We start from the raw sequence: 10,759 nt of genomic DNA, 5'->3' as shown, positions 1-10,759 counted from the left end.
TATTAAAAAAAAAAATGGTGTGTGAACCTGGCTGTGCAGTTATTCTAGCCTTTATTTTTAAAGCGTCTGACATCTCAAAACAGTGCTCTAAATAAACTTAACAGAATTACCAAATGTCAGCTCAGTAATTAGCAGTAAATAGTATATGTGGTTAATACAAGAATACCTTTTAAATTTCAGCTCCAGTGATGGATTCTAGGGACTGTTTCAAACAGAGCTTGAAGAGCACCTTCTTGAAAATAACCTTCTGCCTTCCAGGTTATTTTCACAACCGTTCAGAAGACCAGTGAAACTATGGAAGAAGAGAGGAGCTTCAAGGCCAGAAGAAACGCTCTTAGTAACTTACTATAAGCCCCCTGTGTGGTGTTTGGAGGCAACAGGTAAGGAAGGATTTTATTGTCCTCACCTGCAACTGAGTGCATTAATTCACTTGTAACCTTAGTAGAAGATAATGTATATTGATCCTTACTTGCCTGGGAGGGTGGTAAGTCATGGCAAAAATGAGTAACTGTGCAGAAGCTGGAGGAACTGACTTAAAGTTGATTGTTCCAGTGTCTCCTATCTGCTCCAGTCTGATTATTAAACAGACTTATTGCTAAATTGCCTAAGGAAGGTCTGCCAAAATACAGGAGCTAATTTAAAAGTACGTGACTTCTGTATGTGCCAAGAGGTGCTGCTTTAATTAATTATATGTAAAATAGGATGTTAGACTGCCCTACATCTTGATACTTGGAATTTAACAGGTGGCCATGATATGAAGAAGCATTATACAAATAACATGTTCTGTTCCCTGCCCTCACTCAAATGTTCATGTCCGATTACCTCAGTTAACAAGTTAAAATAGGACTTGTCATGAATTGGATTTTCGTTTAAAAGGCCAGTCAGGTTGTTTTCTTTCTGTTTTATGTGTTGCTATGAGCCTCTACCACAAATTCAGTTTTTGAACGAGAATTTACAGATGCTTTTGCTGATGTGCATGTGTGACAAGATGTTCCTTCAGTGATATGTTATTCTCAGGAGGCTGAAGGGGAAGGGGGAATCATGCTTTGGTTGTAAAGTAATACAGGAATCAATCCCTTTTTCATTAAAAACATCAGTAGAGTTTCCGTTGCTTGGGGGAGTAAAAGCCTCGGTCCCTAACAAACAGGTTATTTCAAAAACATGGTTGTCTTTCCCCACTCTTGCAAATGCTGGAAAAGGGTCACTTTCTGATTATTTCTCAGGGGAAACAAATGTAAAATCGTGAACTGCATATTCTGATGAGGAGTGCAACATTCATTAAAAGCAGCTCTTTCTGTGATGAACCTCTAATAAGCTCTGACAGCAACAGGAATTAAGTACTTAATGATGACCTGGAAAAAAAATTGCATCAGAGATACAGGAGGTCAAACCATCCTTTCCACTGAAGAACGTGATGTGGAGTAAGAGCCTGGCATCCTTAGTGGTAAAAGGATGTCCCCTGCAGGGAATGTCAGGTAGAGATCAGCTTTGGAGACAATCTTAATTCAGCTCTATCAGTCTGTTTCTTATTTCTAAAACTGCAAACTCTGTAGAGAAGAAACTCGGTTGTGTTCATACAGCGCATAATAGAATGAGGCCATGGATAATGCCACAAGCCAGAATTATTGTAGTAATGAAAGTTTTGGTGTCATCTAAGATTCGGCTTTTTCACCTTCAAAGACATTTTCAGATTTGCAAATCTGATAAAGCTGATCGATTTTGTCTAAAAGCCTTCTGCCTTGCTTGCCTGTACAGAGTTACCAGAAGTTTGTATTCTGTAAGGATTATAACAGGACAGAGTAATTATTGGAGGGTAGTAGTAAGCCTTGACAATGAACACAGTAGCTCTTTTTTTGGAATATAGGGTGAAGATTAAACCACTGTAGTTACAGTGTGCCAAGTAGAGCTACCAGAAGTCATATAACATACAGCGCAAACCTAGCACAGCAGAATGGTTTTTCTACATACAAATTGGCATACTTGGCAGGATGGAATGAATGTCTTCTTTTTAAATCATATGGAAATGAACTGAGACTGCAGCGTATGTGTTTCTTGTGTGTGTGTTTGGAGTTTCACTAATTCTTTTTAATGTGTTTTAAATGATTCCCTATAATCTGTGATCACTTACTTTAGTTAAGATCATTATTTATGGCTTTAATATTAATCTTCAGTGTCAGATCTCTGTTCATTAGTCGTGGTCTGACAAAAGCATAAAAAGTTGCCCCTTGTCGTGTTTTCTGTACTGACTTTAACTAATTTGATTGCTGCAGGTTTGAGGAAAATCCTTACCTCTTCTCCTTGTTTATTTCTTTCTTTTTAAAGTGGAAACTTAAATTACTTTTTTAGAATTATGCTTTCATCTGTGCCTGGCTCTTCTACCCTGTTTGCTCGAGTCCCCAAAATTAGCAGGAGTAATGTTCTAGTTTGCAGTGCAGTAGGAAAGAATAACTTGACTTTTTAAAATAAACAGTGCAAGACCTGGAACAAATACAAAACCTTCAGACAAGGTGAAAGCCCCCAGAAGAATACCTCTATTCAAAATGTCTGTGGATGTCTGCAAGTACTGCCAGGAGCTTAAGTCTTGTCCTTTTCCTTTCCAAACATGTGTATTAGTTTTTTCTTTAAAAATACATACTGTATCCTTGAACTCTCCCATGCTTCCAGTCAAAGAAGGTAGTATTTCCTTTAGACTAGTTGATTCATACATAAAATAAAATCTGTGAGACATTATTTTGGTCTTGGTTATTTCCCTCTTGTGATACTGGATGGAAAACAGTCTTTTTGAAATATTCAGCCTTTGAAAAACAGCAAACGTTTCTAGCTGTTGAAGGTTTATACTCTGGGCTGTAAAAATAAAGTGCTCTTAATTATGCTTCCTCTAGGATGAATTCATACCATATTTTGCTCCCCTTGTTTACGAATTCATTGCTTTCAGCAGGAAGCCCTGAAAACCTACCAGTTTTACTTAAAACATTTATCTGGAAAAAAAATAAAACAACAACAAAAATTTCCTGAGGAGAAAATATACTACAAGTTACCTGGTTTGACATCTCAGAGTTTAAATCTGTTTCTAACTCAACTAATCCAGCTTTGTTTGAAATTTCACTTACCCTGTAAGACTTGTATGCACTGTACAGCAAATGGTCTCCTAGCATGGTCAGTGTTGCGCTGAGTTTCTCCTGTGCGTGTTTTGTCATCCCCAGGAGCCGAGCTGTCACCTTACTGGGATATCTCCACTCCCCAAAACAGCGTTAAGGACAAGGATCTGACCCGGTAAGGGGCCTCATTCAGCAAAATACTTGAAATGTGCTGTTAATAATCAGATAAATAGCCTGATCAGCTGTTATGCTGTATGGCCAGAACTGTGGGATCCACAGAAAAATGTACTTCCCACATGCATCATCAATTTACTTCCTTTAAGCCCACCTGCATTGATCTGCTGCTTTCTCTTCTTAAAGGCAGAAGCACTGTACATCTTCTGAGGTAACTCTATCTTTAGCCTGTATCTTTTCTTTCCCAGCACTTTATATCTTCATTGTTTGTTTGTTTGTTTTTAATTGAATTAATAATCTTCCCTCCTCCTGTTTGTGCAACCAAATACCTCTTTACCGACAGATCAAAATGGCTTTATTTTGTATGGGATGCTCAGGCCACCAACTTACCTTTCCATAATACCTGTAGGGTAAATGAATGTGGTTAAAACCCCTATATCACACCTATATCACACAATCTGCTCTGTATCTATTTCTAAATGTAGACGGGATGACTTGCATAATATGCATAGCAGATAATAGTAATTTCTTCCTTAAATTTGAGCGTTGTCATTCTTTTGGGGTCAAATGAGAGAGTGAGAGACTGTCTGTTGTTTAATGTGTCATCTGTTCCACCTGGGTGACACCCATCTGGTCGAACGTCATAAGCAGAGGCTAATTTTGTGCTGTGCTGTTGCCAGCAGCCAAAGAAGGATTCTTTGTGGCTCCAAGGCACTTATTTACTCGTTTTTATTTGGCTTGAAATCACGGAGTTTCTCACTGCAGTCCTGTGAGAACAATAGCAAAAGTCCCACTGAAATTTAACTTTCTCGGAATGAATCACAAGTGGTATAGGATTTATTCTTGGATTGCCTTACTGTGTCATCATCTCTTATTAGCTTCTAATTTCTTGTTAATTACTGACAGGAGAATCAAACTAAGTGTATCTTCTATGGCAGAGCTTGTTTCTACAAGAGTAATTTTCCGTATTAGAAATCAGACAAGAGAGGATTTTTCCTACGCCTCCAAAATGTGCATGGAAGGAAGGGATTAATACAAAAATGATGGCCTCATGATCTGATCTAGCCTCTAAAATCCTTTTGGACGTGCCAACTTCAGAAATTCTTCTAATTAATTTTCTTAAAATCCCCTCTGTATTCTGCATCTAACAAAGTCCTGTGACTACAACAGATCAGAAAATAAACTCCATTGTGAATCATATTTGAAATTGGCAGGAAAGTGAGGGACTTCAGGCCAAACCCAGGAACATCTCAAGTATGAAGTATTTAGGATCAAGATCTCAGTATTTGCTTCTGAGAGGAACTTGGGCTACTTGCAGTTTGCTGCAATAAATCAGGAATTTTCAGTCCTGTAGAAGAAATTTCACCCCAAATGGAGTTATGTAAGACAGTTTTACTAAGTATGTATTATGTGAAATAACATATGTCAGGCTATAGAATATTATGAATCTTTTTTTTCTTTTTCAGTACGTAAGTTTATTACAAGAAGTTGGCTACTGGTGATATTTGGGACACCTGTGGGAGCCATATGACCTCTTCAAACTACTGGATTTTCTGTGGGAATGTCAAGGTACCATACAGGGAGCTGCCCATGGACTGTGCAGTCTCAGAAACAGCTGCTCCGGGAAAGGTTGTATTGTCATTCTTCCCAATCAGGGAGAAAATCACCATTCCCATGTTTCTAGTTTTCCAGCAGTCTGTATCTGTTGTTAACCATGTAAGCCCATACCCGATTCCTTGAAGTAGGTTTTCAAAGGTTTTTATTACCTCAGCCAACAAGTCTGCTTGTTGCCTTGGGTATGTTTGAGGCAGTAGAGATCCACTGCACTCTGGCGACTAACAATAAATGGCTATTCCTTATGAGAGGCTTTGTAGTTGTTGCAGTACAGCACGTTTCTGTTATGTCAGGCATAACTCTGAAGGCATTCAATATTGCTAATATTTCAAACTATACTTAGATTTTGACAAGATAATCTGCATGCTGCTGAGTTTGTGTTAAACTAAAGCAACTCAGTTCCACAATACATTCTAGAGGCAATTAATCACATGAAGCCTAAAACTGTTCCACTGCTGTTATTGTTCTTTCTTTTTCATTTTTTAAATCTTATAATTAATATTTAAAGGAACTAAAAAAAGAAAAATGCAAATGCAGACTATCTGTGAAATGCGAAAAAATTGTTAAAAGCTGCAGCATCGAGGATCTCTGGGCAGGGTTCCATAACACAACTAAGCATTCAGCCAGCATGATATAATTATAAATTAAACATCTCTAAATAAAACAAATTCTGAATTGAAAGCAAAATAGAAATCCATCAGACCTCGCGTATTTTTTGTGGCAGAGAAACATGTTAACCTTATTTTTAGAAACTAGCGGCCACTCCCCTGTGTATTCAAAGATCTGTGGTGTCTGCACATTCCCTACAAGTGGGGTTTCTTGGAGCGGGCACCTCACCAGGCATTGGCTCAATACTGGCTCCATATTTCAGTCAAAAGAGACTTCTGCAGAATTCAGGGGGTATTTACAGCAAGTCTGGAGCTTTCAGTCTTTTTAGAGATACTACACAATGGCACACAGTGATATGCTACATTTATGACGTCTATAAATCTGCTTCTTGTTCTTGAAAATGCTATATTCAGTTGATATCAACTGCTGTCATTTAAATAAAGGATCACTGACAATAATATGGTGAGACTGAATCACCTAATCTTTTTACACTTAAAGAAGTGTAACATTTAAATCTCTTTTTTTCTCATTTCCTGTGGTGTTGTGTTTTTTTTTTTTGGTAACATATCCTATATCTCATTTTTATCTAAAGGAAAATTTTGCATCTAATGTTAGACAGAAGCTTTAAGCCAAACTGGATCTGATGTCTCTTGGTACATGCTTGAAGTAAACACACTTTCAGCAAAGTCATCTAAGTATTTGTAGTAACAATTTTTGTTATCATTTACTGCTGGATTTCCAGGAGGAGCAAAAGTAACAAATGGAAACTTCAGTTACTGAAAAAGAAAAGACAGGAAAAGATCTCAAATCTTGTAAATAAATGATGGATGCTGACATGATGTTTAAGATTATTGCAGGACATTTTCTTTCATGTAAACCAGATTTATTTTTTAATTGCCTACACACGCCTCTATCTTTCAGAGAATGATGCTAACCATTGTTTTGGAGGTTAGATCCATATGGTAAATCTTCCTCCTCCATCAAAAACACAAGTACTCATTAGAATTACAGATGACTATGACAACACTGTCCAAAATAAACTTTTCTTCATGTAGATCAGATCCATTATGAGACTGAACAAACAGAGTACTTCATCATGAAGATTTTAAATAGCTGCAGGAAAATGGTTTGACCAGTCAGCTACAAACTAGTACACCAAACATTACAAAATTTTGGAACTCTCATCACTTTTAAAAAATGCTGTCCCTTTTATAGATAATCCTAAATATGTAATGGGTTACTAAGAACTTTTGATTAAGGAAAACTGAATTAAGTGCCTCAATGAGGAGTGTAAACCAATGGCTTTTAAGGGAAGACTAATCAAGTGAATTTTCCATGGACATTCTAAATCAATAAAGGTGCCTGTGGTAAACACAATTACTGTAAAACCAAACGTAATAATTTAAATTTTTGTGCTTGCTGCATAGATTATTTTATTTACCCTTATGACATCATTACAGAAGTAACAAGTATTTCATTGTGAGTTTCTGTGCTTGGTTTTGGAACTTTAATCTTATTTTTTACCTTTTTTTTTCTTTTTTTTTTTGGTCAATACTGTGAGAAGATATGATTTAATTTCAGAATTCTGATGTCTGATGTGCATTGTAAGCTTTGGTTTGATCACAACAGCTTTTGTTTCCAATTGTAAGCCAAACTGAAATTTCTTCTGTTTTGTGACGAGTAGGGAAAGTGCTTTCTTCCACCTTCTTTCCTGTTTTAAAAAAGACGCAGCATTTGTAACAGCTTGTTGCTGCTCACTTTCCTAGAAAGTACAGGGAACTGGAGGTCTCAGATGAAAGTAACTTAAAAAAAATAATAGAAAAGCAATGTAGTGCAGTGACAAAAGTTGTATTTCATGACCCATCTACTAAGTAATTCTTAAGCACTGACCAGGTAAGGTTCTTGGTCCTGTTTGAAGGTGGTGGACATATACCACCAACATATTTGTTTACTAAAAGGTTCTGTGGGGAAGACATCGATATTATTTATATCTAGCCTGTTCATCTTCATACTCTCAGCTCTTCCCTTATTTCCTAGGTGTGTTAAATCAGCAAGTCATAGCACTAATGTCATCCAGTCTGTAATTTCTGGCTCCTTACCATCAGTAAAGCTATTCTCTGGGCAAACTGGATTCTGGAGTAGCCTCATGGGATAACATGAGCAGCAGCAGCCCAGAGCCATTGTGCTTAGTCAAATTAAAATGACAGCTGCTCAGCTGTTGTTAATAACAATTAGAGCATGTTAACACCAATTGCATCGGTGAATCTTATGAAATAAATGCCTGCTTGTTCACTGGTTGTTTGACTGAAGTAATGTATAGGCTATCAAGCAGCCAGAAGCAGCAATGATCAGAGAAGGACTTGAATCCAAATAATTTCCCCCACTTTCAATGCCCCCGAGACAGTTTATTGAGATTTTTCACCCTTAAGTGAATACGAAATGCTGAGTAAAAGGATATTACATAAATTGGCTGACATTTGCAGTGGTCTAGCTAATTGTTGTTGCCTTGTGCGTGCGGTGGCTGTGTGTATGCGCACATGTGCCTGGTATTGTCAGTGAGCTCCCAGCCCACTCCCCTCTGCTCTCAGCAGGCTGTTGTGAGACTGGATTTTGTGGCTTACGTAAGAGACGATCCAGGAAAACATGCTGAAATATTTGGAATTTGCCCTCAGCACTAACCTCTTTCCTCCATTGTGTCATAGGCTTAACGTTTTTTTGTTGTTGTTTTTGTTTTGTGGAATGCCGGGTTGCGTCTCATCTGAAAAAATGATGTGTCTCTGGCCTGGGCAGGGAATTGGGTGTACCAAATGACTTCTGCTTGCTTCTACTTTCCATGGGCTGTGACTATAGTCCCTGCAATCAAAAGTCTCGTCTTTTCCTAACCCTTAGGAACTGGGAATTAACAAGGGTAACCACGCGCCAAAGGGAGATGGAAAGAAAGTTGTTATGGCTGTATCTCTACCCTAACCCACTGAATGCTACAACTGCCACGCAAAAGGCAGCTGTATCCTCAGAAGGGGCCAGCAACAGGTACAATGTCTAAGAAAAATATTCCTTTTTTCATTCTCACAAACTCTGTGCCTTAAAAAGTAATTTATGAGTTTGTCTGGTTTTGAGCCATGCACTTTTTATGTGCAGTGATTCCTAGTGAGAATAGATAGATTAGAAAATCATAAAATGTGTTCCAGTGAGTGAAAGCACGTCTCACGCATTTCATTATGATCATTGTTCATTTGCTATGTGTAACTCTCCTTTGAGTTGTGCTTATTCTTAATGTTGTTTTATATTACTGCACATCTATAAAGATTTTTTTCAACAAGATTTGATCTGTCTTAAAACACAGAAGTATGCTATAGTAGAATTTTCTTCTGTTCATCTGGAATGGTGCGGTGTTACTTTATTACATGTAATTTTTTGTTGTGGCCTAGAACCTTAATCCTGATTCCACCCAAGTTTCATAGCAAAGATCTGATGGATGTTTTTCTTTAAAAGGCAGTTGGGATCAGATCTCTGTGCCCTGCATCTACTTTATAATGTATTGAAGATAATGCTTTTAAAAGTGGGAAAATTCTTAACTATTCTGAGATTGATCTTCTTCAGGTTGAAGTCACTGACAGTCTAGTTAACTTTGACAGAGCAAGGATTACAGCTAAATTGCTCAAACTACTACTGCTTTTCTATGCTAAGGCAAACAGATCAAATTCAGACATGAGGTGAGCAAATGCAGCTCCTTTTTTTTATACTTATTTGTACCACATTTGAATTCTGGCCAATTCCATATAGTTAACTAAGCTAATTGCTTACAGTTTGTTCCAGTATTTTCTTCTCATTGCTTACAGCATGATCTGCCTTTCTTGCGTGTAACCATACTGGAAAAAAAGCCTTGTGTCGGAGAGGTACTATAATTATGTTTCCAATTATCCCACATGGTAGTAATTCAAACATCACAATACATGCTAATTTTTTTTAATAGACATTACAAAAAGTTGACATAAAGAGACTGCAATAAAAATAGAGACTATTTGTTGCTGATTTATATTGTATGTGAATAAAAGAACAAGGGTAGCCCGCTTTATTAATTTTAACAATCAAAACTATTCATCTTTGTCACCTCCTAACATATGATGTAGTAACACACAGCTTTTTTTCCCAGAACACTAGGTTGAAGAATGTTGCATTTTGGACATGTGGCAGCTAAGGATTGTTTGCTCACCCCTTCGTGAAATTTCAGGGGCCTCCTTTTCTCCTTCAGAAAAATTACTTCCATCTGCTAAGTATAATTGCTTTAAAAATGACTGGATAAAGCTACTAATTATGCTGACTATAATTCTTTTATGCAAATCATTTAATCAGTATTTCTGTCCTGTATTTACATTACTGTCCTTGCCGACCCAGAACTAAGCTATTTCACATACATGATGTGATGTATAGGGCCGGGACTTCTAGTGAGAAGTCTGAAATGTCCTAAAACCAATTGTGATCAATCGAAAGAGTCCAGTACAGTTTTAAAGGATTTGGATTGAGGCTCGAGTTGTCTCCAGTTTTAGAGTGCTGAAATGCTTTATTGATGCTTAATTTAGGTAACATGGGAGTTGGCATTTGGGAATGGTAGGCAAAATGGAGATTCTCCCAAATAATTTCTTTTGAAAGTTATGCTCAAGGATGTTGAATGTAAGAGTTTAAGGAAGAGTGACAGGAAATGACTTAAAGAGTCTTGTAATCAAGCTAACAATTCCTATGAAGTAAATTTAATTATAATTATCTCCTAAGATTGAAAATAACTCTGTTTAGTAATAAATTTGGACACAAGATTTTATTCTTAATCTGAAAATAAATATCAGAGTTTTTTATGTTAAAAAAAATGGCAAAAGTGTAGCTAACAACATAAGGAAGAAGGAAGACCCATTGTTCAGTGACTAATCATGCTTTCTAGATTTCCAGAGGCGCTATTTGAAGTGCATGAGTTAAAAAAAAAAAAAAAAAAAAAAAAAAAAAAAAGAATGTTATCATAAATTCTAAACAAATAGGTGAGGTGGCCTGGGGATATATGCTGTGCATGTCCTGTTCCTCCTTCTGCATGCAGCTATGCAGGGAGACTTTTATAGACCTGCTAACAATACATTTAGACTTTTCCTTTGTGTGGTAGACGCAGCTTTCCCCACTTTGAGGAACAGCACGATGGTAGCTTCAGAGAGGCTAGGGAAGACAAAACCTCAAACTGTGGGAAGTAAATATCTAAAAAGAATGAAGAAATGATTTCATCA

The 10,759-nt window shown here is 37.1% G+C and overlaps 1 protein-coding gene across 4 annotated transcripts in view; it reads left to right on the top strand.

Annotated features, from left to right (window-relative positions):
- The window catches only part of BBS12 (Bardet-Biedl syndrome 12), a 62,939-nt gene extending 52,424 nt beyond the window's left edge, over positions 1-10,515 (top strand). For 2 of the 4 annotated variants that reach the window (XM_080590541.1, XM_080590540.1), the window contains 3 exons: positions 259-380; positions 3,204-3,273; positions 4,739-10,515. The gene's annotated coding sequence lies outside the window, so the exon portion shown is untranslated. Of the gene's footprint in view, positions 1-180; positions 381-3,203; positions 3,274-4,738 lie in introns of all 4 variants that reach the window. The other 2 variants (XM_080590542.1, XM_080590543.1) reach the window with 1 other exon arrangement.
- Positions 10,516-10,759: the final 244 nt, after the last annotated feature.

This window comes from Anser brachyrhynchus (assembly GCF_964034855.1).
Source record: "Anser brachyrhynchus genome assembly, chromosome: 4".
Taxonomy (NCBI): domain Eukaryota; kingdom Metazoa; phylum Chordata; class Aves; order Anseriformes; family Anatidae; genus Anser; species Anser brachyrhynchus.
Note: the sequence above shows the minus strand (reverse complement) of the source record. Positions and strands in the feature narration are given on the sequence as shown.